The following is a 27,531-nucleotide window of genomic DNA, read 5'->3' on the forward strand; positions in this document are numbered from 1 at the left end:
TTGTTTATATAATTGGTAACAGAAGATGGAGAAGTTCCATACTTTCTGCAAAAACAAGACCAGGAGCAGACTGGCTTCAGGCCAGGACATGGGACTGAAACGGCCTTGATCACCTTGGTAGATGATATGAGGATGGCGTTGGATAGGGGCGAATGCACCTTCCTTGTCCTCCTGGATCTCTCAGCAGCTTTTGATACTGTTGACCATGGTATCCTCCTGGACCGCCTGGAGAGGTTAGGCATAGGGGGAACTGTATTACAGTGGTTCCGCTCCTTCTTCTCTGGGAGATACCAGAGAGTGGCACTGGGGGATGAGGTTTTGGATCCTTGGCCTCTCGCTTGTGGGATGCCACAGGGCTCCATCCTCTCCCCGATGCTGTTTAACATCTATATAAAGCTGCTGGGGGCTATCATTAGAAGATTTGGGCTGCAATGTCACCAGTATGCGGATGACACGTGGCTCTATCTCTCATTTAAATCTTCACCGAGGTTGGCTGTAGAAACCTTGTCCAAGTGCCTGGAGTCGGTGAGTGGCTGGATGGGAAGAAATAAGCTGAAACTGAACCCTGACAAAACCGAGGTACTGCTCGTGGGAGACAAGAGAAGGCTGGGGGATGTTGACCTGGTACTCAATGGGGTACAATTGCCCCTGAAAGACCAGGTCCATAGCCTGGGGGTCATTCTTGACTCCCAGCTGTCCATGGAGGCTCAGGTTTCAGCTGTGAGCCGGGCAGCGCTGTATCAACTCCATCTGATACGGAGGCGCACCCCTACCTTCCCAACCATCTGCTCCCATCGGTGGTACATGCCCTGGTCTCCTCTCGCCTAAACTACTGTAATGCACTCTATGTGGGGTTACCCTTGAAAACGGTCTGGAAACTGCAACTGGTACAGAATGCAACGGCTCGCCTGATTAAAGGCATCTGCTGCCGAGATCACATCACTCCATGCTGAAGGAGTTGCACTGGTTACCAGTTGTTTTTCGAGCCCAATTCAAGGTGTTGGTTTTGACCTTTAAAACCCTGCATGGTTTCAGCCCAGTCTATCTGAAGGAGCGCCTCCAGCATCATCAGTGATGCTGCTCAACTAGATCAGCCTCGAAAGACCTCTCCATCCCACCAGTTAAAACAGCTAGACTGGTGAGGACTAGGGAGAGGGCTTTTTCAATTGTGGCCCCCACTCTGTGGAATTCCCTCCCAGATGATCTCCGTCATGCCCCCTCTATGATGAGCTTTTGCCAGGCCTTGAAGACCTGGCTCTTCAAACAGGCTTTTGGGGTGGGTTAGGTTTTATTATTATTGGTTGAGATTTTAATATTTTAATGTAACTCTATGTTTTAATTTTTTACGTCGCCCAGACTGGCTGGATTGCCAGCCAGATGGGTGACTAATAAATTTAATAAATAAATACATAAATACATAAATACAGATCATGAACTGGTCATATCCAAAATCAGAGTAAAGCTAAAGAAGAAGAACAAAGCAATCATAATGCAAAAATACAATTTCAATAACATCCCAGAAGAATATAAAGATCAAATAAGGAACAGGTTTGAGGCTTTCAACTTAGCTGACAGAGAACCAGAAGAACTATGGATTGAAGTCAGAGACATGATCAGGGAAGAATGCAAAAAGACAATACCTCTAGTTAAAGAGAGAGAAAGATCTCAATGGATGACTGAAGAAACTCTTAAAGTGGTTAAAGAGAGAAGGAAAGCAAAAGCAAAAGGAGCAGAAACACTGTTAGAACCCTAAATGCAACAATACAGTGGCTAGTATATAGGGACAAAGAGAACTATTACAATAGTTATTGTATAGAAATAGAAGAGGACAACAAAAAAGGGTAGAACAAGAGCCCTATTCCAAAAGATTAGAGAAATTAAAGGGAAATTTAAACCAAGAGTAGGGATGTTGAATAATCAACAGGGGAACACACTGACTGATGGAGATGAAATAAAAGGAAGATGGAAGCAATACACTGAAGAACTCTAGAAAAGAGATACCAGGATAACAGATTCATTCATGGAGGAACCGTATGATGAAGAAACAGAAATTTTAGAATGTGTGGTGAAAGCTGCTCTTAAAATACTTGGAAGAAACAAATCACCAGAAATAGATGGCATACCAATAGAGCTGCTACAAGCTACTGAGACTGAATCTGTCCAAATTTTGACAAAAATCTGTCAAGAAATATGGAAAACTAAACAATGGTCCACAGACTGGAAGCGTTCCACATACATCCCAATTCCAAAGAAACAGGATCCCAGGGAATGCAGTAATTATCAAACTATTGCCTTAATATCCCATGCAAGTAAAGTAATGCTCAAGATTCTACATCAAAGGCTCTTACCATATATGGAGCGAGAAATGCCAGATGTCCAACCTGGATTTAGAAAGGGAAGAGGCACCAGAGATCATATTGCAAACATACATTGGATAATGGAACGGAGCAAGGAATTTCAGAAGAAAATCACCCTGTGCTTTATAGATTAAAGCAAAGCCTTTGATTGTGTAGATCATGAAAAACGATGGAATGCTTTAAAAGAAATGGGGGTGCCACACCATCTGATTGCCCTGATGCACAACCTATACTCTGGGCAAGAGTCTACTGTAAGGACAGAATATGGAGAAACCGATTGGTTCCCAATTGGAAAGGGAGTGAGACAGGGGTGTATTTTATCACTCTGTTTAATCTATACGCAGAACATATCATATGGAAAGCAGGATTGGACCAAGATGAAGGAGTGTGAAAATTGGAGGGAGAAATATCAATAATTTAAGATATGCAGACAATACCATACCACTAGCAGAAATCAATAATGATTTGAAACGAATGCTGATGAAAGTTAAAGAGGAAAGCACAAAAGCAGGACTACAGCTGAACATCAAAAAGACTAAAGTAATGACAACAGAAGATTTATGTAACTTTAAAGCTGACAATGAGGACATTGAACTTGTCAAGGATTATCAATACAATACAGTCAATAACCAAAATGGAGACAATAGTCAAGAAATCAGGAGAAGGCTAGGACTGGGGAGGGCAGGTATGAGAGAACTAGAAAAGTTCCTCAAATGCAAAGATGTATCACTGAACACTAAAGTCAGGATCATTCAGACCATGGCATTCCCGATCTCTATGTATGGATGTGAAAGTTGGACAGTGAAAAAAGCAGATAAGAGCAAAATCAACTCATTTGAAATGTGGTGTTGGAGGAGAGCTTTGCACATACCATGGACTGCAAAAAAGACAAATAATTGGGTGTTAGAACAAATTAAACCAGAACTGTCACTAGAAGCCAAAATGATGAAACAGAGGTTATCATACTTTGGACACATCATGAGAAGACATGATTCACTAGAAAAGACAATAATGCTGGGCAAAACAGAAGGGAGTAGAAAAAGAGGAAGGTCAAACGCGAGATGGATTGATTCCATAAAGGAAGCCACAGACTTGACCTTACAAGATCTGAACAGGGTGGTTCATGACGGATGCTCTTGGAGGTCACCGATTCATAGGGTCGCCATAAGTCGTAATCGATTTGAAGGCACCTAACAACAACAACATGTGCTCTAAAGATCTGTACTCATATCCAAGTTCACAAAGATCTCCAGATCAGAGCAATTGCTTAAAATATGCTTGCAGGTAGCTTGCAGACGTTAGCTGTTGATATAGCTATAAAATAATAAACTAATGTATGTCTAAGATTTTAGATGGAATTAGATTTCTGGAGATACTCCTACCACACACAAAGAATATCTGCTTGGAGGAAACACACAAAAAGAACAGCAGAAAATCATCCTCATTATAGAATATTTCAACAGTGTTGATAAGAGAGCCCTTTTAAAAAAAACAACTTAATGTGTCTGACTATTTCTAATGCATCATCTTGATGCCAGTAATAGTAATTGAAAAGTTAATGAAACCTCATTGCAAATACATTCACATCAACAGTGAATGTCATCCTTCTTGCCGTAACTGGCAAGAATAGTTTATTTTCTTAATGGTTAAAAGCCACTCCTTCACTTATGTTTTTAATCTTTTTCATCTTACATCCTACCCTCCAGATTTCTTCTATCTCCTATCCCAATTCATATTGTAACATGCATGCTGAGAAGGAAGGAAGCAAGAATGTTTCCACCTGGGGCACACTCTACTATAATTTTTTTTAAAAAAAAAATCTTTACAGAAAAAATGTTCGGATCCAAGACCCTTGAAGTCAATGGAAATACTCCATTGACGTCAGTGGGCTTCAGTTCAGACCCTCAGGTACCAAAGCAATAGGTGCCTTAATGAAATCAGAGACAACCCTTGTATATTTTCCATTATGAAACCAATTGTCTGCTGTAAATGTTTCAACACCAAATTGTTAAAAAATGTTCACAACAATTTTACTATGAGGATTTGCTGACATGTAGAAAGAAAAATGTGTTCTTGTCTATGTACACACCTTCTCTTCCGGATTTGGCATCTTAGTGGCATGTTCATGCCCTGTTGTTTCTATCTTTGATACTTGCCCAATAGTGAAAATTACTGCCATTATCTTTCCTTTTTTAAAAAAAGAAATTACTTCACATGGGAGCAAAAGTATTTCAGAGATCCTGATGTACGTACAGTGCATGGAGTGGGTGACTTGTTGCAACTGTGAGATAGTTGAATAGCCAGTATTTAACTGTTACAGTACAGTTTCCTTCCCATGTGGTTAAGGACTGGCATATCTGTCAAGTTCAGGTTCCCTCTGTTTCTTGTTTTTCCAATCTTAAGTTCAATCCTCCACATTTCCACATCACCTTGCATTAAAAAAAAAGTCTTTGTGAAAATTCATCACCATTTGAGTGCCATTTTTATCCTAATATATACATTTTATATGCAATTTTGCCTAATATAATGCTCTTTTATATGTCATTTTCACGAATATATACCTTTTTATGCACACTTTACTCCAATTTGTGTATTTTTGTGCACATTATGTGAGTACTAGAGAGCTGCATTACAAAATTTGTAGAACTTTGAATTTCAAAGGATGGCAATGTTTTGGTTCTCATATTGTTTCAGAAAGTGTTGATTAGGTAGGTTTACCTTTAAAAGTGAACGGAATTCAAATTCTCGCCCATCCCAGCTGGATCCAGGAAAATGCCCACAGAAGGGATGGGTGGAAGGTGACTTTCCTGCCCCCTTCTCTCTCCAGTTAGCTCCCAAGCCCTCCAAAAGCTTTTCTTGAGGGTCAGAGGGCCCTCCTGAGCTGGATGGGCTGCGGCATAATGGAAGCTGAGGAAGAAGGAGGGATTGCCAAAAATTGTGTGGAGGCACCTTCCATGAGCAGGTATTTCTCTGGCTCCAACCCCATGCCTTGGAATTTACCATGGAGGAATTGTCTGGCAATTTCTGGCATCTTACCCCCTTCACCACCAGCACTCGGATGCCTCAGAAAGCTAGGGAGAGTAGACTTTATGACACAAGGGCTGCAGTTCCAGCCTGAAAAACATCAGCTTTCCTTCTCCATCTTTCATGCTGTTAGCTCACTCCGTAAGCCACACCAGCCCTGTTAAACCCTCAAGGTGCAGTCGGTTCATTAGTTGGAGCAACTCGTTGCTAAGAGTGGCCATGCAGACTGCCTTGCCTTGCTAATGTTAGTCTCATTTTGACCTAGAGATGTGAAGGCTGGGGGAGGGGTTTAGGAAAAAATGTTTCCCCCATTTTCCCAGTTTTTTCTTCCTCACTTTTTTCTGGAAAATAACTGGAAAAATTCAAAACACCCTGTGATGCCTCTGTAAATGTTGTACAGTAATTATGGTAAGTGTTGGTTTTGTAGGGTAAATGTGGTAAGTAGAGTGAGTGAGAGTGGAGAGTACATGTGTTGGAATGTTGAGGAACGCTGAGTTGTGATTGGCTGAGCGTCTGGGTGATTGAAGGTATAAATGAGAGAATGACAGTTGGAGGTTGGTTGGTGGGTTGTTGTTGGTTCTGGGCTTTAGAGGGGTGGATTTGTGTTTAGGCAGGTAGTGAGGCACGTTTTAGAACTAAGATATATAAAGAGAAAGCTATTATATGTAACATGTTGACTGAATTTAAAGTAATCTTGTTTATTCCTTGTGTTATTAAATAAATAGTTTTGGTTTAACAACACGCTTGATCCTTGGCTGTGATATTACAGACCAGAAGGGTCTGGGCTCCTGCTGAGAGGAAGGGCGGGATATAAATCAAATAATAAATAATAAATAAATAAATAAAGTGTGGGCAGAGCAAATACCAAAGCTGGGAACAGTATCAATGGTGGCAGTGGTGAAAGAGTAGTTTAACAGCAGCAGGTAACCAAAAGCAACCCAGGGCTGTTATCTTTTAAGGCAGAAAGATACAGGGAGGTTGTGGCCTATAAGTGCATCCAGACACTACATAGCAATATGCGGAGGAGACTAAGGCACAGTCTCAGGTCAGTATTATGTTACAGAGTGTCAGGTGGTGGTGCCTAGTAGTGGGTTCGTGAGAGACCTGTGCTGGGGCCAGTGTGAGAGATCCATTACGAGACCAGACCCTGAGTAGGGGTCTGACACACACATCCTGAAAAAATAGTCCCCTCCCTCCCATTTTCCCAGTTTTTCTTCTGGGCCTCCACATCTCTACTTTGACCACACCTTCTGCCTCTGGTCCATTGGTCGTGACAGAACCAGGCTTTTCTCTAGCTGTAGCCTGTTTCATTGCAGATCCAGACCTAATGAACCATTTTAGAGGGAAGGACCATAGACCAGTGGCAGCTGCCTTACAGACCTAGTGCTAGAGGGTGGCCAGGTTGGGCCCTGACCAAGGGCCCCTGCAGCCCAGAGAGGCCCATCCTTAGGATGGGAAGATGGATCTCCTGCTCTGCAATCGTTGGCAGAGTTGGGTCACTTGACGCTGCCATGGATCGCAGACCAGGAGCTCCCAGGCACCCCCCAATAAGGCTTAAATACAGGCTCTACCTACCTGTTACATTAGTGCATGTGTGCACACCCCATGAGCTCCATGTACATGCCTACTATCAGCCAAGATGGCAGCAGGGGCATCCCTAAGGAGTTGATGCCCCTGCTGCCATCTTGGGTGATGACAGGTGTGCGCATTGACGTGGGAGGTAGGTGGGGTGGGCAGGCCTATTTAAGTCCCACACCGCCTGCATTGGGAGGAGGTGTTGGGGTGTATGGCTGTGCAGCCCAGGGCAGGCTGATGCCCAAGAGCCCAGTCATGCCTGGTGCCAGCCCTGCTGCCTTACAGAAAGTCAGACCAATGACCCATCTAACTCAGTACTGTCTACACTGACTGGAAGCAGCTCTCCAAGGTTTCAGACCAGAATCTTTCCTTTCCCTATCCAGAGACGCCGTAGACTTCTACATGGAAAGGATGTATTTTGTTACTGAGCTACAGCTCTTTCCCTTAATGAACTGCATTAACTTGATGAGTTGGGCATTAACTGCAAATAGCAGGCACTCTTGGTTTCTTAAATTAAAAGCACATAAGTGGAACAAAGGGATTTTGCTTCTGACCTTGCTGCCTTCTCTACCACTTAAAGTGAAGGCAACTACATGAATGGCTTTAAAAAAATAAATAGCAGGCAGGGGTGGGATAGGGGATCAGGACCGTGAGGAAAGGAGGCTTTAATCTTTTGCCCCCAATGGAGTCACAATTCATATCTCCCCCCTTCCTGTGTCTATTTGCCTTGGAAGAAACTCTTCCATAGGTGAAGATGAGAAGTTTTCCTCCAATGTCAACAGCAGAGATGGGGTCCAATCCACATTGGAACTACAGTAGAGATAAAATATTAAAGCCCCCTAACCCACCCTGCTGCCAGGGTCTCGCTCCAAATCTTTCTCATGCCTGCTATTCACTTTTTAAAGCAATTCAAGCAACTGCTAGTTGTGTGAATGGCGTCTTGACTAGCTGTATAGTCCAGAGAACATAGCCCACCATTGCTCTATTTCAATAGACTCTATGTACTTTCACAAGATGGGGTTTGGAGCCGGAACAAATCATAAGCAGAAATCACTGACTCTAGCTCAAAACAAAACCCATTTGACTTTCTTATCCATCACCAATAGTTATCTTCTCTAGAACTTGACTGGAAAGTTCTTTCTTTCTGCTGAGAGGAAACAATTTATGTTTAGTATGATAAGGTCACTCTGATAAGCCCTCATAAGCTTCTAAGGAACCCAAACTTTCTCTAAAACACAAATTGAAAACCACTGTTGCAATGCAATTTTTCTGATTTTTGCACAATCTTGATACATAGTATGGAAACATTTGGGGCTGAAAATACTTCCATCCTATATCCTCATCTCATGTAAACATCTGGTGTAAGTAGGTCCATTATATGAAAGAAGAGTTCTGATGAAAGCTATCTGTTTTATATTTATGTAAGGATAATATAATCTCCTTAGCACCTAGACTGAGAAAATTGGAATAAATTATCATGGCACCCTTTGTTGATGGGAATGTTATAGTCACAAAGCTTCTTAAGTGGAAACATGTTGGATCCACACTCTTCAATGTCCAAAAGCTTTTAATCTATGGTTGGCTGATGGCTGAAATCCATTACAGATGCAGAGCTTACTCATGCAACTGAATAATAGTCCACCTGCTGTGGCAGAGGAACAAGCCTGGCTGAAGACATTTTGGTGCCTGGAATGAAGGAAAAGATGCCTCTCCCAATTCCATGTATAGAAGCTGACTGCAGTTGAAGCTTATTTCAGTACTGGCAATTTTTCAGGACATTTGAGGGAAGCAGGCTAATTTAGGGGGTGCAGGACAGGCTGCTTTACCCTTCCACAGAGGAGAATGGCCAGAGACTCAGGAGAAAGAGCAAGAGGACTGCTCTCACTGCTCCCCACTGTCTATCACTTGAGGCAGTTGCCTCACTTTGCCTAATGGTAGGGCTTATTTACTTATTTATGTATTTATTTATTTATTAAATTTATATACCGCCCCATAGCCGAAGCTCTCTGGGCAGTTTACAACAAACAAACCAATAACATACAATTAAAAACCACATATCATCAATTAAAATAAGTTAATTATACAAAAGTTAAGATATAATTAAACAGATACTAAGTGCATATTAAATACTAAAATGCAAAAATGCTAGGATACTAAAATGCTAAAATACTAAAATGCCTGGGAGAAGAGGAAGGTTTTTACCTGGCGCCGGAAAGATAATAATGTTGGTGCCAGGCGTATCTCATCAGGAAGAGTATTCCATAATTCGGGGGCCACCACTGAGAAGGCCCTTTTTCTTGTTTTCACCATCCGGGCTTCTCTCTGAGTAGGCACCCGGAGGAGGCTTCTCTGGTCCATTGAGGTAGCATCCACAACATATGTTTAAAGTACTCTTATACTATTTCAACAGTCATGGCATTCCCCAAAGAATCCTGGGAACTGTACTTTTTAAGGGTGCTGAGAGGTGTTAGGACACCCTCAGAGTCCCCTGGGGAAAAGGAATTGATTGTTAAACCACTCTTGAAATTGTAGCTATGGATCTCTTAACAACTCTCAACACGCTTAAGAGACTGCAGTTCCTATGACTGTAACAGTGGTATTATAGGGGTTTAAGTATATAATGCAGATATAGCCTGAATGTGTGAGGTGGACACTCTACATATTAGAAATCCATAGAATCAGGCCCTTGCATGTATATATGGGCCTGTCTGTGGAGTGCCTAACCCGTACTTTACATTATTTGTGATGAGGAAGGACTTGCTTCCTCACATACACCACGCAAATAGGATAACTGCCCAGTAAATATCTGAATTGGGCCATTGTCTTATCAATTCTAAGTTAAATATACTATACATTGAACTAATGCACAGACCTTGTTTAGAAAATTCAGGGTATTGGGATTTCATACTGAGAAGTTGTACATTCTTTTGTGGTCTCTGCCACTTGATTTTCAGATGAAGATTAAGTGTTAGGATTTCATTTGATCTCTTATTTACAGATATTGCAGCTTTTAAGGCAAGTGTGCTGTTGGGTCTTCCAAAATAGCCTAACTTGTGATTTGAAGAACTGGGAACTATATAGTTCATCAAGAGTTGAAAAATGCCCTCATGCTTCAAGGTAATTTGCTTCTTCAAACTTTTCTGGAACAAAGAGATGTATAGATAAGATGTAATATGTTGATTGGATGACTTCTAGTGAACTATACATTTATGGCCAGTAACACACCCTCATTTATTGAACTGCTCTGTGGAACATCAGACACTTTGGGGATTGTTAGATGCTTACCAAAAAGGGAGCATTATCAGCATGGGTTATCTTGATATGGAGTTACACAGAAAACACAAATGAATTTGGATCACCAAAAAGAGAAAGTCAATATTTAGATATTAATAGTAGATGCTATACTGTAATGAAATAAAATGGTTTCTAGAATGTGCAACATCAGCAAGATTTGTGATTGCCAAAATATGATTACTGATGATGATGTTCCGCTTTATATATGAGCCAGGAAAAACATAGCAACATTCAAATCCATAATTGAGTTGTTGACCTTGCTGTTAAAATAAAAACAAACAAGTATATGCAAAAATTAACATAAAAAATTGGATGTGTACTTGAAAGTAACTCCCACTGGTTTCAGTGAGAGTTACTTCCAAGGAGGTATGCAAAATTATGTACTTAAAACTCGGTTGATGTTAATCACAGAGGTATCATGATCATCTCCAGAGAAATCTTCAGATAGCTTGTACTATATCTGAAGTAGTCATCTGTACTAACTGTGATCACAAAGTCCTTTTAGTCTTGATCTATGTGCTCCCTGCATTTCTGAATTTCTAATTCAAAAATAAAGGTTGCATTTCAGCTGGTTGAAGATCTTTTGTTCAAGTGCATTGTGTTTCAGAAGTTGAGCCTATTCAGTCAGAAGTAAGCAAGACTGAGTTTAATGAACCTTACTCCTAGCAAACTATGCACAGGATTGCAGTTATGCTGATTTTACCAATCTAGATATTATGGTATGTACCACTTCTCTTTGGGGTGTGTGTATGTATTTATATAAAAATGGATGAGCAACAGTTGTCTGAATTATAGCCGTTTCTTGGTGTGTGGCTATGCAGGCTGTTATGGTGAGCTCTTGCACTTCAGAATTTACCACTACCGTATGCCACTGATTGAGGCTGTAAACACACTAGTCACTAGTGTTTTCATTAGCCACACCCAGATGAGATATGGGTTGATCTACCGATCAGTTGCAAAATCTCTTTGAAGATTATTTTTTTTAGAAAGCACTCAAGCTGCTCCTACCAGGTTCACAGTAAAAAGGCGTGGAGTTTGACTGGTGTCGTGTCCCTCCATTTTCAGAGAGAGGTGGATATGCACTAGAACCAGCAGAACAGTGAGTGTGTTTCTACCAAGTCTTGAGTGAGGGCCAGATCACACAACTCATTCTGTTCATAATTAGCTACCTCTCTCTCCCCCCCCATTCCCCCCCCCATTCCTTTGAATTGAGTACAAGCATTGTGGCAGATACATTAGGGTGGAAAATGCTCCCTGAAGGTAGAAAGTTTGATAAAATTATCACATTTTGATAATTATAAGCAGAGGCTATTTTCTCTGGTTACTTTTGTTTTAAAAAGCAATGTTTGATTTTTAACTGTTCTACAACAATTTAAATTAAAGGTAGTCATCTCATCGTACTTTGAACTCTATGGCACAAGCTGAAAATAGGCATCTGGTTAAAGAATGCTGTTCCTAAGAAGGTGTTCCATTCCACACAAAACACAGTGATTTTCCCCCCAAGAGACCCCCTGACAGCTTGTGTGGGAGCTGCACTTTGTAGATTACAACTTGTGCAAGGTGAAGTGGTCCCCTTGGGGAAAAGAGGAAGGAGAAAGGAATGAATAGTCCTGATTCCTTGAAGGCCTGTAGGCCTTGTTTGAAATTATGGCTGTTTGCTGGATCAAAGAACAGGTTAGGCCAGCACTTATTTAGAAAACCATGCAACTGTGCCAGATTTTCTGGATGGATTTGCTGTCGAGTACATATTTTTCTAAGGCACTCTTGCAGTCATTTCAAAACACTTAAATAATTAGGAACAAAGTAGTAAATTTAAACACAATTAGCGCAATATTATATTAAAAGTTTAATCCATGATTTAGAAGGATATACTCTTCAATCATCTTATTCCAGCTTTAATTAACTCTTATTTAAGATGCACCCTTTGGACTTGATGTTCCAGGCCTTTAATGAATGAATGGCACTTTAAAAGAGTCTCATGCTGCAGTCAGTGGTGCCATTGGTAAGCATGGAAGGCAGGAAGGCAGTGGAGGCTAGTCCATTAGGGCAAGTGGGGCACCATGTGCTCAGTTTGCCCTCAGCTAGCCTCTACCTGCCTATTTCCTTTCTTACAAGTCTAGCAGGTGGCCCTAGCTGTCAGCTCCCTCCTCCTTAGCCTCAGTTTTGTCCTTTGTAGAAGTCAGGAGGAAGGAGGATGGGGACAAAACTAGAATGTCTTGGCTGTGCCTGTCATTGACTCTGGCTTCACCTACTGTTGGGCTCCCTGACTTCCGCCCCACCAGTCCCAATGGGCACCAGCAGACAAGCCAATAGTGGGTGGAGGCAGAGCCAATGATAGGCAGAGCCAGCTAATTCTAGTTTTGTCCCCATTTTCCCTGCTGAGTTCTACAAGGGCAACACTGAGGCTAAAGAGGAGGAAGCTGACAGGCAGTGTCACAAAGCTGGACTAAGATCTCCAGATTTTCCCCATGGTTCTCTTCTGTGAAAACTGAACATTTTAGAGCCAGTTATTTGACCAAATTAATGCCAGTTTCTCTAAGAAATGCTTTTATAGAACTACTTTTCCAAGTCATGCCAACTGCAGAACTAGATGGACGCTACAAAAAGGTGCCATTTGAAAATAGATTGTGTATTTGCAACTAATGTCAGGTGGAGGACATTGTTCATTATATGTTAATTTGTCCTTTGTATGGGCACCCAAGAGAGAGATTCTTGAGACCTCTGTTGTCTCAGGGAAGTGGGAATGCCCTTGTAGAATCAGTACAATTCCTCCTGAGCGATACTAATGGTTACGCGACATACAAAGCGGCTCTTTTCGCGCTTGCTGCGAAAAAGATTAGAAAGAAAGAACTAGATAAAATTGATACAAATTGTTTGGAAGATTCAGAGTCTTAAACTGAGCTCGCTGATGGTAACTCTGAAATTCTTTTATATTATTGGTTGCAACAGCAATTTGTTCTCTGTATACTTCTACATACCTCTGTATGTTTTTACATTTTTAATGTAGTTGTCATGGCCTTTCGCTTGTGCAATAAGTTGAATTGACTTGACAAAGCTGGACTCTTTGTAAGAAAGAACACAGGCAGGTGGGGGCTGGCTGAGGCTAAACTGAGGTTGTGGGGCAGGTCTCCATTCTTCCTAATGGGCCAGCCTCCACCGGCTAGAGCTGGGAAACCTTTTGCCCTTTGGGTGCTGTAGGACTGCAACTCACATCAGCCCCAGCCGGCATAGGCAATAGTAAAGAATGATAGGAGATGCAGCCCAACAACTTATGGAGAGGCACATCTCTGCTGTACCCAATTATCTGGGAGCAAACCCAGCTGAAAACCATCTATAGGATTGGGCTGTAAAGCTTCAACGTCTCTTAAGTGGCTACAAATCAGACTGGACTGCAATCCTATGCACACTTCGTACGGAGTAAGTCCTATTGACTTCAGTGGGGCTTATTTCTGAAGAAACATGGGCTGAATGTGTTTTTAAGAATGGTGCAGAATTTTACTTGTTTACAGTATTTATATCCTACCTTTTCTTCCAAAGTGCTCAAGGTGGCAAACACAATCACCAAGGCTGAGGGCAGATTTTAAACCCTGGTCTCCCTAGCCCATACCTGACACTGTAACAACTTCTGTCCTTGTTACCAGGGACATTGCTAGGTACTTTAAAAGAACTAGGGCCCAGGCCAATTAATTAATTAATGTGCTGCCTTTCTTCCAAAGAAGCCCAGAACATGTTTATACTCAAACAACACCATTAAAATTTCTAAAAAAGAGTTAGAAACAACCTTCTAAAAACAGTTAAACACTTGTAAAATCAATCAACTACTCTCAAAACTAATGATTTCATGGTGGCCAGGGACAGGTCTTTCAGCCATCAAAACTCTGGGTAAACAGGAATGTTTTTAAATTTCTCCTAAAAGGGGACTGACACAACTGACTAGGGAGGGCATTTCAGAAATGGGGAATCACCACTGAGATGGCCCTGTCATGAGTCATTGCAAACCAGGCAAATAAACAAATATTTACACAATATCAGCATATGCTAATATATATGCATAAATGCACATTTAGAAATATTAGAAATAGAAAACTGATTTGTTTTCCAAATAAATCATCCTAATTTTTTTTCCAAATAATTTGCAACCCACCCTTGATCACCAAAATCACTTCAGTTAATTAATTAATTAGTCCCAATTAATTTCCAGCTGAGGTGATCCAGATCCTGCTCCAAAGTCAGTTTCTCCAATTACTCCATCTATTCTTCATCATTAAATTAAATTAAATATGAAATAAATATTTATTATTTTTATTTTATTTATATCATAATCTATAAACCACTCTAAATTCAAAGAACGTCTGATAATATAAAGCATGATACATATAGAGTGCATATTGCAATTCTCTTCAGGTGGGGATGGGGGAGATTCTTACTAGGGGTGTGCAGTAACCACAAGATTCATCTTGTAACTCTACCATTTGGAAGCAGCCCAAACTATTTTGTATTCGCTGTCTGTCATTCCGATTCATTATTCAAGTCCAAATCTAATCTGTAAATGGAAAGTTCTGCTTCATCTCCATTAACAATTATGCAGAATCTAAAAACAGCTACAACTTTTTTTTCTTTTCATATAAGCAGATGGAATTTGCAGGCATAGAAAAAGAGGTACAATGGTTCTCCCACATGGACAGACTTTACCATTTTGGGGTGGGAAAACAGAACTCACGTTCCCTCCCTTGGTTTCAAAACTGGAGATGCAAGGGAGCTGCTGATGAAAACCCAGCCAAAGACCTTCTTATGCTCCCAGGCATTTTAATCATTTTAATCTTTTTATCTTTTTAATCTTGTAATACTAATCCTTTTATCATCTTATATTTTGTTTAATTGTATTTTGTTTTCATTGTGTCTTATATGTTTTGTGATTTTATTATTATTATTATCATGTATGTATTTTATCCTATTCTGTTTACCGCCCTGAGAGCTACTTGCTATGGGCGGTATATAAATGCAACAAAATAAATAAATAAATTAATTAAATAGCTCCAGCACCATTGTATTATGTGATTTTTACTTTCATTATAGAAAAACCTGGAAAAGTCTATTTTTTCTCAGTGACTCCCCCCACTTCCTGGAAGTACCCTCATGAAAAAAGAGAGAGCTAATAATTTTAATTGTTTAGTAAATAAAAGGTGATTGAGAAGGAAGTGGGCCACCCTGATAGTTTAACTCCTCTGCTTATGCCCTGCTCTTACAGCCAAATCTCAAAGAAGAATGATGAACCATGTGAGAAAATGGAAATGGACTGCCTTCAAGTCGATTCTGACTCATGGTGACCCTATGAATAGAGTTTGCATTGTAAGCAGTATTCAGAGGTGGTATATCATTGCCTTCCTCTGAGGCTGAGAGGCAGTGACTGGCCCAAGGTCACCCAATGAGCTTCATCGCTGTGTGGGGATTCGAACCCTGGTCTCCCAGGTCATAGTCCAACACCTTAACCACTACACAACTGTTTATTTACTTCAGCATCCCTCCCCCGAAATTCTGTGATGGAAGTGGCCTCAGAAAGTAATTCACTGTGATTAAAAGCCAGACCTGTCCTTCAAAGCAAGGATGCCCTTCCCTTTTGAGCTCTGGATGTTGCCCATCAGCTTAAATTTGTTTTCCAGGAAAAGAAGGGGGGAAGGTTATGCATTTAACTTTTTAGAAGAACCAAAGCCACAGAGTGACTTGGTAGCTTAGGGGGTCCCTGATCCACTTCAAGACACCTTGTTAATAGCACAATCTAACTCAGGAATCACCTTGATTCACCTTGTTATTTGGCATGCTTACAGAGCTAATGCCCACCCCTAATTCTTATTATGAGATGATGTGTTCAGTGTGCAGCTTCCTTTTTTAGCAACTTCACCCAAAAGGAAAGCTGGTGACTGAGCTGCCACTGCTGCCAACTCTGCACTGCACTCTTAACACAGTGTACCAAATCCACAGGTGCTCCTGGGAAAAATGGAATCCACGTTGCTTCCATTTCTTTTCCAGGGGCATTGTATGGAGCCATTACTTTATCTGTACAATGTCACCTGGAAAAGAAATGGGAAGATGGGAACACCATCATTTCCTGTCTTCCCTGGGACATTTGTGATTTGCAGCATGCAGTGCATGGCCGTAGCAGTGCTAGTAGCAGCTCAGATGCCTTTGCTTGGTTTAAAGGAGAAGAACGAGTGACTCCTTCACTACAATGTGATGAGTGGTACTAGCACTTGCTTTCCCCCCTCTCCCATTTGTAGCAGCCCCTGGCAGACCAAAGGCTGAGCCCCAGAGACCTGGGGCTGCCCCCACCCCATCCCCGCCAGTCTATAATAATGCCCATGGCTATCATAACACCATGTCATGGCTTTGAGGTGAGAGCATGGTAAGTTCATTAACTTCAATGGGTCTACTCTTAGTATTGTTTTATATATGTTTTTATTATGAAATTGCTTCAAGATTATTCATGGAAAGCAATTCATAAATGAAAATAATAATAATAGTTGGATAATATCCATAAACTAGAATAGCCGAGATGCAGCCTTTCCTAACATTTGGGTACCCAGATTTTCCTGGACTACGGTTCCCATCAGTCCTGGCCATTGCCCATGCTGGCTGGGGCTGATGGGAGTTGCAGTCCAACAACATCTGGGGACCCAAAGGTTGGGAAAGGTTGGCTTAGAGAGATACTAATACATTAGTAATAGGTTTCAAAATGAGATTGCAGCTAATACGCAGCATAGCAGAGTAGACCTGCCCCTTTTTAGCTCATGCAGAATGTTGTACAGGATACAGCTATAGCTATGCTAGATTCCATCACCTATCACTGCTGTGTATACAATTTAGAAACCAAAGCCACATCCGCACCAGACATTTATTCCACTTCAAACCATCATCGCTTTCCCCAAAGAATCCTGGGAAGTGTTGTTTGTGAAGGGTGCTGAGTGTTGTTATTAGGAGACTTCTATTCCTCTGACAGAGCTCCAGTGGCCAAAGCAGTTTAACAGTCAACCCCTCTCCCCAGAGAATTCTGATGAATGTAGCTCTGTGAGGGGAATGACCATCTCCTCTCAGACCCCCTCACAATCTACACTTCCCAGAATTATTTGGGGGAAGCCATGACTGTTTAAAGAGGAATAAATTTCTGGTGTGGATGTAGCCCAAGATGTCAAGGGCACTGAGAGTCAAATGGCACATGATGGTGACAGATCCTTGTCTTAACCAGTCATCACCAACCTGGTGCCCTCCAGTTGTTTTGGACTACAACTCCCATCAGCTCTAGAGAGTACAGCCATGTCGGGTGCGGCTGATGGGAATTGTAGTTCAAAACTTCTGGAGGGCACCAGGTTGGTGAAGACTGGTCTTAACAACTGGGTCAGCCAATTCCCTGAGGATCAGTCAGTGATATGATTTGTTGATCAGACTGCTTCAGCTTCAAAGTTCTGCTGAGATTTTTTGGGCACATTCAATAATAAAAAAAAGCTTACTGTGATATATTGTATTTTCCCCCAGTAGTTTGGTATGTTATTTTGGGGGATGATAATACGTTCAAAATAAAGGGGCGTTAACAGAAAAGAACATTTAAATTGTAGTTCTTGGTGGGACCATGCACTGTATTCTGAATAGGTTCAGGAGTAAAACGTGAAAGTTATCACAATCAGGCTGCAATCCTACACAACAGGGATAGGGAACCTGTGACCCTCAAGATGTTTTTGGACTGCAGCTCGCATTATCTTGGACCATTGACCATGCTGGCTGGAGCTGATATGAGTTCAATTTTAACAACATCTGGAGGGCCACATGTTCCCCATCTTTGTCATGGACATTTACATGGGAATAAATCCCATTGAACTCAAAGGGGTTAACTTCTGACTAGATATGTATAGGATTGCAGTGTCAATTACCTACCAATAAAGAAACTGTGGCAAACATAAAAACGTTCAGACTTGCATATTTATCATTTGCAGATTGCAACATCAAGGGTTTATATATGTGAAATAGATGTAGATGAGCCATCACAGATATAACTTTTGTATAATCCCACCCACATGCTTTTCAGTCAATTCATGCAGGCATCTACCAGTCATCTAGTAAAGAATAATAATCCAGTGTAGTGAAATTAAGTGATGCCCAATGCACATGAATGTGGGAAGCAGTCCTGCAACAAAAAAACAAAAAAAGTGTTATTGCTTATAATATGTTGCATTGTGTGTTTTCCTTCCTTGACCGAGAAGATTAAATATTATTTTTCATTATAATAGAGAAACACATCTGTTAGGAAGAACAAATCTAGCCTGCCAAGGGTAAGGTATGAAAGAAAGTAAATGAAACCCAAACCTGTATGCAAATATGTTAAGAGATAGAGAGATTGAGAGACAGAAGAAGAGATTATGTATCTGTGGCCATTAAAATTTATGTTCCTATTACATCCCTGAAATGTTTGGAACAGATTAACCATGCACAGGAAAATGGGAGTGCCATTTTCTACAAAGTGTCCATTTTTCTGTTTTGCAGCTCTGATGTATTCTTTATGAGGCCTTCAAGCTATGCAAGCCTATTGTTCAACAACACTCTTTTAAATCCTAAAGATTTTTATGTGGATTACAATTTTATATTCATTTTTGGACCTGTTCTTTTATCATGCTCCAGACTGCATTTTATTCTGCTTTGAAGTTCCTTGCTAGGCTTATTACTTGGGGGGGGGAGCCCAAATTCCATTGCTACCACACTGTGTAAAGCAATTAACATCAGTGTCCTTTTTGCAGTTGCTTGTCTCACTTTTTATTTAACATGTCTTTGTTTTGAAACCTGACTAGAGGTGAAATGTTTGAGTTTCTCTCAGAATTGTTCCTCTATTTCTGAAGTTTGGTGGTGAGTATGGATCCTTATGTAACCAAAATGGCACCATCCACACATAAGAGGGTCTTGGAGGATACTGATTATTTAGTGCAATTCCAGTCTGATTTCCAGCCTTGATTTGGGACAGAAACCATCTTGGCTACTTTGGTGGATGATTTGTATGGGGAAATGGACAAGGGGAGTGTGACCCTGTTGGTTCTCCTCAACTTCTCAGTGGCTCTCAATACCACTGACCATGTAATAAATAATAATAATAATAATAATAAATTTAATTTCTTCGTCGCCTATCTGGCCGATGGCCACTCTAGGCGACTTACAAAATTGTTAAAATACAATTGATAAAATACAATAATACAATATAAAAATACAATATAAAAACAATACATCTGCAGCAACAATATTAAAACTGGGCAGGAGGCATTACAATTATAACAATTAACCCTCCCCGGATACCCCAAAGGCCTGCTGAAAGAGCCAGGTCTTTAAGGCTTTCCGAAACACATTTAGGGAAGAGGCGTGCCGGAGATCTTGTGGGAGGGAGTTCCAAAGAGTGGGGGCCGCCACTGAGAATGCCCTCTCTCTAGTACCCGCCAATCTGGCTGTTTTTGTTGGCAGGATTGAGAGAAGGCCCTGTGTGGCCAATCTTGTCGGGCGGCATAATTGGTGGCGTTGAAGGCGCTCCGTGAGATAAACTGGGCCAAAACCGTGTAGGGATTTAAAGGTCAATACCAACACCTTGAATTGGGCTCGGAAAACAACTGGTAGCTAGTGTAGGTCGAACAACACTGGTGTGATGTGATCTCGGCGGCGACTATTCGTAAGTAGTCGAGCCGCCGCATTTTGTATCAGTTGTAATTTCCGGACCGTTTTCAAGGGTAACCCCACGTAGAGCGCATTACAGTAGTCCAAACGAGAGGTGACCAGGGCGTGTACCACTAGTGGGAGCTGGTGAACAGGAAGGTAGGGTTGCAGCCTTCGTATGAGGTGTAGTTGGTACCAGGCTGCCCGGCTCACTGCTGAAATCTGAGCCTCCATGGACAGCCTGGAATCAAGCACAACCCCAAGGCTGCGGACCTGGTCGTTTAGGGGTAGACTCACCCCGTTGAACTTCAGGTCAATGTTGCCCAACCTTCTCTTGTCCCCCACAAGTAGTACCTCGGTCTTATCAGGGTTCAACTTCAGCTTGTTCCTTCCCATCCATCCACTCACGGATTCCAGGCACTTGGACAAGGTCTCCACAGCCAACTCTGGTGAAGATTTAAACGAGAGATAGAGCTGCGTGTCATCTGCATATTGATGACACTGCAGCCCAAATCTCCTGATGATTGCTCCCAGCGGCTTCATATAGATGTTAAATAGCATGGGAGAGAGGATAGAGCCCTGTGGCGCACCACAATTGAGAGGCCAAGGGTCTGATACCTCCTCCCCCAACGCTACCTGTTGGTACCTGTCGGAGAGAAAGGAATGGAACCACTGTAATACAGTGCCTCCAATTCCCAATCCCTCCAGGCGAAGCAGAAGGATACTGTGGTCGACAGTATCAAAAGCCGCTGAGAGATCGAGGAGGACAAGAAAGGTGGATTCTCCCCTATCTAATGCCCTCCTCAAATCATCTACCAGAGCGACCAAGGCTGTTTCAGTTCCGTGACCAGTCCTGAAACCCGATTGGTATGGATCCAAATAATCCGTTTCATCCAAGTGTGCTGACAACTGGTTGGCCACCACTCGCTCAATGACCTTGCCCAGAAATGGTAGATTCGAAATTGGGCGGAAGTTATCGAATACTTGGGGATCCAAGGAGGGCTTCTTTAAGATGGGCTTTACAATTGCCTCCTTGAAGGCTGATGGCATCACACCCTCTTTCAAGGATGCGTTTACCACCACTTTGATCCCCTCGCCCAATTTCTCTCTGCAGCTCACGGAGCCACGAAGGGCAAGGATCAGTAAGACAAGTGGTTGGCTTCACAAATGAAAGCACCTTGTCCACTTCCTCAGAAGGGAGAAGCCAAAACCGATCCCAATTTACCGGCATGCAACTGGCCAACTCTGGTTCATCCACTGTGTCCACGGCGCATGGGATCGAGCTCCGTAAGTGTTCGATTTTATCGGCGAAGTGTTTTGCTAATAAGTCACAGGAGGCCTTTGACTGTTCCAAGGGTTCCCGAGCAACTGGACCGACCAGGCTTCAGACCACCTGGAACAGCCTCCTGGGACAACACTCCGCAGATGCAATAGAGGCAGCAAAGAAAGCCTTCTTTCCTACCTTTATTGCCACTTGGTAGGCAGCTACTGCTGCTCTAACCTGTGTCCGGACATCTTCGGAGCGGGATTTCCGCCACCGGCGCTCTAGTCGTCTCACCTCCTGTCTCAGACTACGCAATCGCGGTGTATACCATGGTGCTAGCTGAGTTCTATTCAGGGGGAGAGGACGTTTCGGAGCCACCCGGTCTAATGCCCTGGTGATCCCCACGTTCCACTCCTTCACCAGGGTTTCGACCGGGCAACCTTCCGCAGGTTCCAATTCCCCAAGCGCAGTCAGGAATCCATCCGGATCCATCAGGCGTCTGGGGCGGACCATTTTAATAGGTCCTTCACCCCTGCGGAGGGGGCATGGCAACGAGAAGTCCATATTTACCAGGTAGTGGTCTGACCATGACACAGGAGTGGCAAGAATCACTCCCAACTTCAGACCACTTCTCTCCTCTCCCAGGACAAATACTAGGTCGAGAGCATGACCGGCTACATGGGTGGGCCCAGTATTACTTAGGTACAGTTCCCAGGAAGCCATGGTTTCCAGGAAATCCCGAGGGGCTCCTGTGAGAGCGGCCTCGGCATGCACGTTAAAGTCACCCAGAACTAACAGCTCTGGGGACAATGCCCGTACAGCCGAGACCACCTCCAGCACCTCGGCCAGGGAATCTGCCGTGCAGCGGGGTGGGCGGTACACCAGCAAGATCCCTAAACTGCCCTTCGGGCCCAACCTCCAGTACATACAATCAACAAATCGAGTCCTGTGGAGGGGAGGTCTGGCAAAAACCAAGGACTCTCGATAGATGACTGCCACACCCCCTCCCCGCCTTCCCACCCTCGGCTGCTGTGCATAACGAAAACCTGGCGGACACATGGCCTCAAGAATTGGAGCAGAGGCTTCGTCCAGCCAAGTTTCCGTAATACATGCCAGGTCTGCGCGCCCATCCAAGATCATATCATGGATGAGCGAGGTTTTCTGAGCCACAGACCTGGCATTACATAACAGCAGTCGAAGGTCGGTAGGAACCTTGCGTCCCCCAGTTTTCATCTGGTTCTGAGCAGACCCGGAACATGGGATGGATATAATGCATCTGTCCCGTGTTCCCCTATTCCGGCATGGTCTGCTAGCAGCACCCTTCCAGCACCTGTCGCCCAAACTTCCTATAACTTGGCCCCCCACCTCCCTCTCCGGCTTGCACATGCCTCAATCCCTATCTGCTTATCAGCAGGCCACCCACCCTAATAAAATTAGTCCGGAGACCTGCCTCCGTACCCTATAGCAGCAGTATTTACTAATTTAAATTAAAGTAATTAAACCAATTCAATTAATTAATTAAACTAAATTAAATTACATCAAATTAATTAACTAAAACAATACAATTCAGTCCAATTCACATTCATACACATTCACACACTCGTACAACTATACATCCATACATACACCAATTTAAAACAGGAACCGGGTTGTGATAGCCATTCATCTCAACCAGATCAACCCACCAACGCAGTCCCGCACTCTGTGCGCGTAGGAGCAGGCTCCAAGATCTCTCCTAAACAGTCAGATGGCAATGGTGACAAAAGACATAGGCCACCAACAGGAAGCAGCAACCGCAGCAGCGATGATGGAAAAACATAAACACAGCCGCAAAAACGCCAGGAGCAGCAAGGAAACAAAGCCGCCACCGCCATGGGGCACAGGCTGCAATGCAGGGTAAAGCTCCTAGCAGGGGTAGCAACAAGGGCCTGATCTGCCCTTTTTCCTTCTGGACTGCCTTTTCCTTCTGGACTGCCTTTCTGGGATGGGACTTGGGGGCACAGTGTTGCAGTGGCTCCAGTCCTACCTGGAAGCTAGCATTCCAAAAGTGGGGCTGGGGAATGTCTGTTCCACTTCTTGGTATTAGGATGCCTTGAGGTTCCCCCATCCTTCTTAACATCTACATTAAACCACTGGGTGAAGTCCACTGTAGATTTGGCCTAATAGTGATATGACAATGACATGTAGCTGTAAGTCTCTTTTCCATCCCAAGAAGGTGAAGGAAACCCCAAAGAGGTGTCTCGGGGCAGTATTTGGGTGGATGAGTACAATAAGCTGAAACCTAATCCAGAGAAGATAGAAGTTATGTGGGTCAGTTTTGGATGGGGTTGCATTTCCCTCTAAAGAGCCACGCCCATAGTTTGAAAATGCTCTTAGACACAGCATTTTCCTTGGAGGCACAAGTATCATCAGTGGCCAGGAATGTTTATTACCAGTTTGGCTACTTCACCAACTGCAGCCTTATCTGTAGAAGGCAAACCTTTAAAGTTTTTGATGTACACTGGAAGTGAGTATTGCACGGGCAAGCCTCTGATCTAGTAATTTATACTTGTCTATGCATATATTCCATTTCCCTCTAGATCCTTTGTGCTGGTTGACAGGTGTTTATTCTGAAAAATACCTTGCCCTTTAGATACCATCTTGATGCCTAGGGCACAAACAGGGACAGCATCTTGACAGACTTATAAATTGCCATAATGTTATATGGGATGGGAATTCTTTTGTATGACCTTTAGAAGACTTGTGCAGTGCATTATTATATATTCACTGAGATGAAGGGGTACATGTTCTTTCCATACCTAGAGGTTATAAAAAGCAACATTTAGTGGCTAGAGAAGTACAGCTGACCAACTCCGCGGAAAGAAGGATGAACTATTCTGACAAACTGTAAAATAATTTAGATGTATTACAATCATATGCTGACAATTTTCCTGTAGATCCCTCAGTCAATGAGGGAAAGTACCCCTGCAATCCAGCACTGCTAAAATGTGCATTACATCTATAGGATGCATTTTTATGGGTGTAATTATGCACAAGGGTGTCGAGGTGTGTGTGTGCTTGCCTCCCTTGGAATTCTAAATGTAATGGTGGGTGAAGTGGTTTCATCCCCTAGAAATATTTCTGCGGACCCTCTTAACTCTACAGCTATGTACTGAACTTATAGAGATATTATAGTAGGTTCCTTGTCTTCATGACACGAGAAAGGGTTGGACTAAATTGGAATAATTTAATGTCTTCCAGTGGTGGCTGGTAGCTCCATGGCAGTTGGGCAGGAGAATCCACTCCGGGTTTTAGTCCAAAATTTCAAGCAGCTGTCCAAGGTGCTGAAGCCCCCACTGATGTCTTCTAGCCCAGAATCCTTTTTCTGCAGTTGGTTAGATCCAGTTGCATGGGGAAGTTTTAATTAACACAGGCCATTACTAGAGTGCTATGTTCTCTGCTGTCCCTTATGTATGTATGTACTGCCTTCAAGTCGATTCCGAATTATGGCGACCCTATGAATAGGGTTTTCATAAGGCTGAGAGGCAGTGACTGGCCCAAGGTCACCCAGTGAGCTTCATGGCATGTGGGGATTCAAACCCTGGTCTCCCATGTCATAGTCCAACACCTTAACCACTACACCACACTACACCAACTCCCTTACCCACTCCCAAACTCCTTGGATACTTAAGATACTGGAGACTCCGGTAAATCTCTAGGAACTCTGGAAGCTAAGATTAGGGTAGAAACACACTCACCGTTGTGCTGGTTCTAGCATGTCTCCACCTCTCTCTTTTGAAAACATGGGCACACAACACTAGTCAACCCCACCCCTTTTTTACTGTAAAACCTGGTAGGACCAGCTTGAGTGTGTTTTTAAAAAAAATTAGCTTCAAAGAGATTTTGCAACTGATTGGCAGATCAACCCATTCCCCCTCCAGGTGTGGCTAATGGAAATGCTTTGATCTGGTGATTGGTGTGTTCACAGCCTCTGGAGAGATGTCAAATACTGGGATAGATCCGCTGATACCTCTTCTTAACCTAGCTCATACACATGCATAGGAGCAAGAGTATGCCCTCCATACCCACCAGATGCATGTGGTTCACCTCCAACATATTAAGACTCCAATGTCCCCAGACTCCCATGCAGGGCTGTAATATTTAAATATGGCCCGTGCATGTAAAATCCAATGTGTGATATGTGTAGGCCTAAATTGCACAGATAATTACAGGATTTTTGCCAGGATATTGACAGTGTAGAATTAGCCTACACATGTTGGTTTTTATGTATGTATGTCATATTCAGACATCTACTTTGGTGGTGGGGAGCTTCCAGTCCTCTGGCCTAATCAGCCCCATGCACAGCGATTTGCAAGCCCCAATGATCAGCTGATTGCAGTGCTTGCAAAAGCCCAGCTTTGTGCCTTGAAATCAAGCCATGCGGGCAAAACTGGGCCATCTGATGTCCCTGTGATGTCAGGTGATGAACAGGTGGGCAGCCCCACCCATCTGCCATTTTTGGCCCATGTGTTGCGGGGGAAATAAGGATTTAGTTCCCTACTGGATGCAATTCCCCACCTCTAATCTACATAAAAGTCTTGGGACATACAAAGTGAGGTAGGCATACCAGGTGAATAGGGAAAGCAGGTGTGTTTGCACTGCCCACCCTTTTTATGGGCCAGATGAAGAAAAGGTATCATCCAGTTTGGCCTACTCTTGATATTTTGTCTCGTCCTTTGAGTTCAGGTGTATTTTTAAGCTGTTTCCAGTGACAGAGTTTTCTAATAGATCAGTTAAGTATTTATTTAGCATTTTCCCAAAGTGCTCAAACTGTTTCACATAAATTAGCCCAGAAACCCTTAGGGCATTGTGATCATCCACATATTATAGATTGGACTAAAGGTATGAGACAGTGGCTTGTGTAAGGCCACCCAGTGAGTTGATATATGAGCTAGGGACTTTTAGGTCATAATTACTCTTAACTGCTCTTAAGGTGAACCTCAATTGCTCTTAACTGCTCCACTTTGCCAGCTTGTGCAGTTTTTCTACTACCCAGTCACCAAATATTAAATTCAATATACAAACACAAAAGAGATTCAGTTTACCTGGAGATAAAAGTTGATTACCTTCCTCACAATCTGACAAGAAAGTGATGAATCTCCTCCTGTTTGCCGCTCTTCCAACTCTTGACAGACCAATAGGACTCTGAGGGAAAGAATGCACCTCCAGATCCCAAAGTAAGCAAATCTTTGAGGAAATAGACAATGTCAGCTGTTGCCATGATACCACTGGGATAGAAGATCTGTCAGGCAGGGTTCCAAGAGGACAGGGTCTTTATAGATCAATATCAATATTTTTACCTGGGGGCAAATATGAAGGCAATATAGAATTCAAAGGCCTTATGCTTCCCATGGCCAATACTAATTAATCAAGGAGCCCTATTTTATAGGAAGAGTAGCTGTAGACTGGGACAGAAACAACCAATTGACAAAATGTCGCAGTAACTCCATCAGGAAATCATAAAGGAACCTGAGCAGTTTGGCAAAGCCTTCATTAAAGAGATGCTGACAGTCTTCTGATCAAAGACAGAGAGCAAAGAAATGTAATTTAGAATCCAGGAGCCAGATGATCACTCAGAAATACTTCCAGATTGCAGTGTTTTAACAAAAGGTGAGCCAATCTACCAAGATCATTTTATGCTTGTCTAGACTACCTAACACATCCTAACACAAAACAAACCATTTTAAAATCTCCTGAAGAACCTCAGAGAAAATTCTAGGAGCAAATATCCATAAAATATACTGAGCAGATGAAAAACATTAAACCAAGAGTAATCTTTATGGAAGGGGATCATTGTAAAAATAAGCTTGGCTTGGACAATTTCATAAATTTGCAAGATGCAGATTGAAATTACAGATTTTCACCACAGAGGAATTGATTTTATTTGGTTGGTTGGTTGGTTGGTTGGTTGGTTGGTTGGTTGGTTGGTTGGTTGGTTGGTTTTAGTTTAGCATTCAACAATCCCAAACTGAATAGTCTCCTACATTCACAATTTATAATATACAGGAATTTTTTTGTCAAGAATAATGTCTTACTTGTAAATAAATACAGGTTACATTCTGCAAGCATATATACATTTATTGCTGCAACTGAAAATCCCACTTCCCCAGTCCAAGAATTAAAAAAGAATCCCAATCCAGGAATTAAGTCTCCTCATTCTCTTGCATGTCCTGTTCCTAGACTTATGTTCCTGGCTGCCGCTGAAAATCTTTCCTCCCTGCAATATGAGGCTCTTTCTTCTGGAGTGTAAATGGGGACTCTTGCATTCCCCCATTCCACCACTCATGTGGCTTGCCTTGCCTT

At 42.5% G+C, this 27,531-nt stretch overlaps 1 protein-coding gene across 4 annotated transcripts in view; it reads left to right on the forward strand.

Moving 5' to 3' along the window:
- The window catches only part of SOSTDC1 (sclerostin domain containing 1), a 75,616-nt gene that overhangs the window by 33,070 nt on the left and 15,015 nt on the right, over positions 1-27,531 (forward strand). For 3 of the 4 annotated variants that reach the window (XM_061586814.1, XM_061586813.1, XM_061586812.1), the window contains one exon: positions 9,955-10,073. The exons of the other annotated variant lie outside the window; for it this stretch is intronic. The gene's annotated coding sequence lies outside the window, so the exon portion shown is untranslated. The remainder of the gene's footprint in view (positions 1-9,954; positions 10,074-27,531) is intronic. 4 annotated transcript variants of the gene reach the window in all.

Source organism: Rhineura floridana, chromosome 10, assembly GCF_030035675.1.
Source record: "Rhineura floridana isolate rRhiFlo1 chromosome 10, rRhiFlo1.hap2, whole genome shotgun sequence".
Classification (NCBI taxonomy): domain Eukaryota; kingdom Metazoa; phylum Chordata; class Lepidosauria; order Squamata; family Rhineuridae; genus Rhineura; species Rhineura floridana.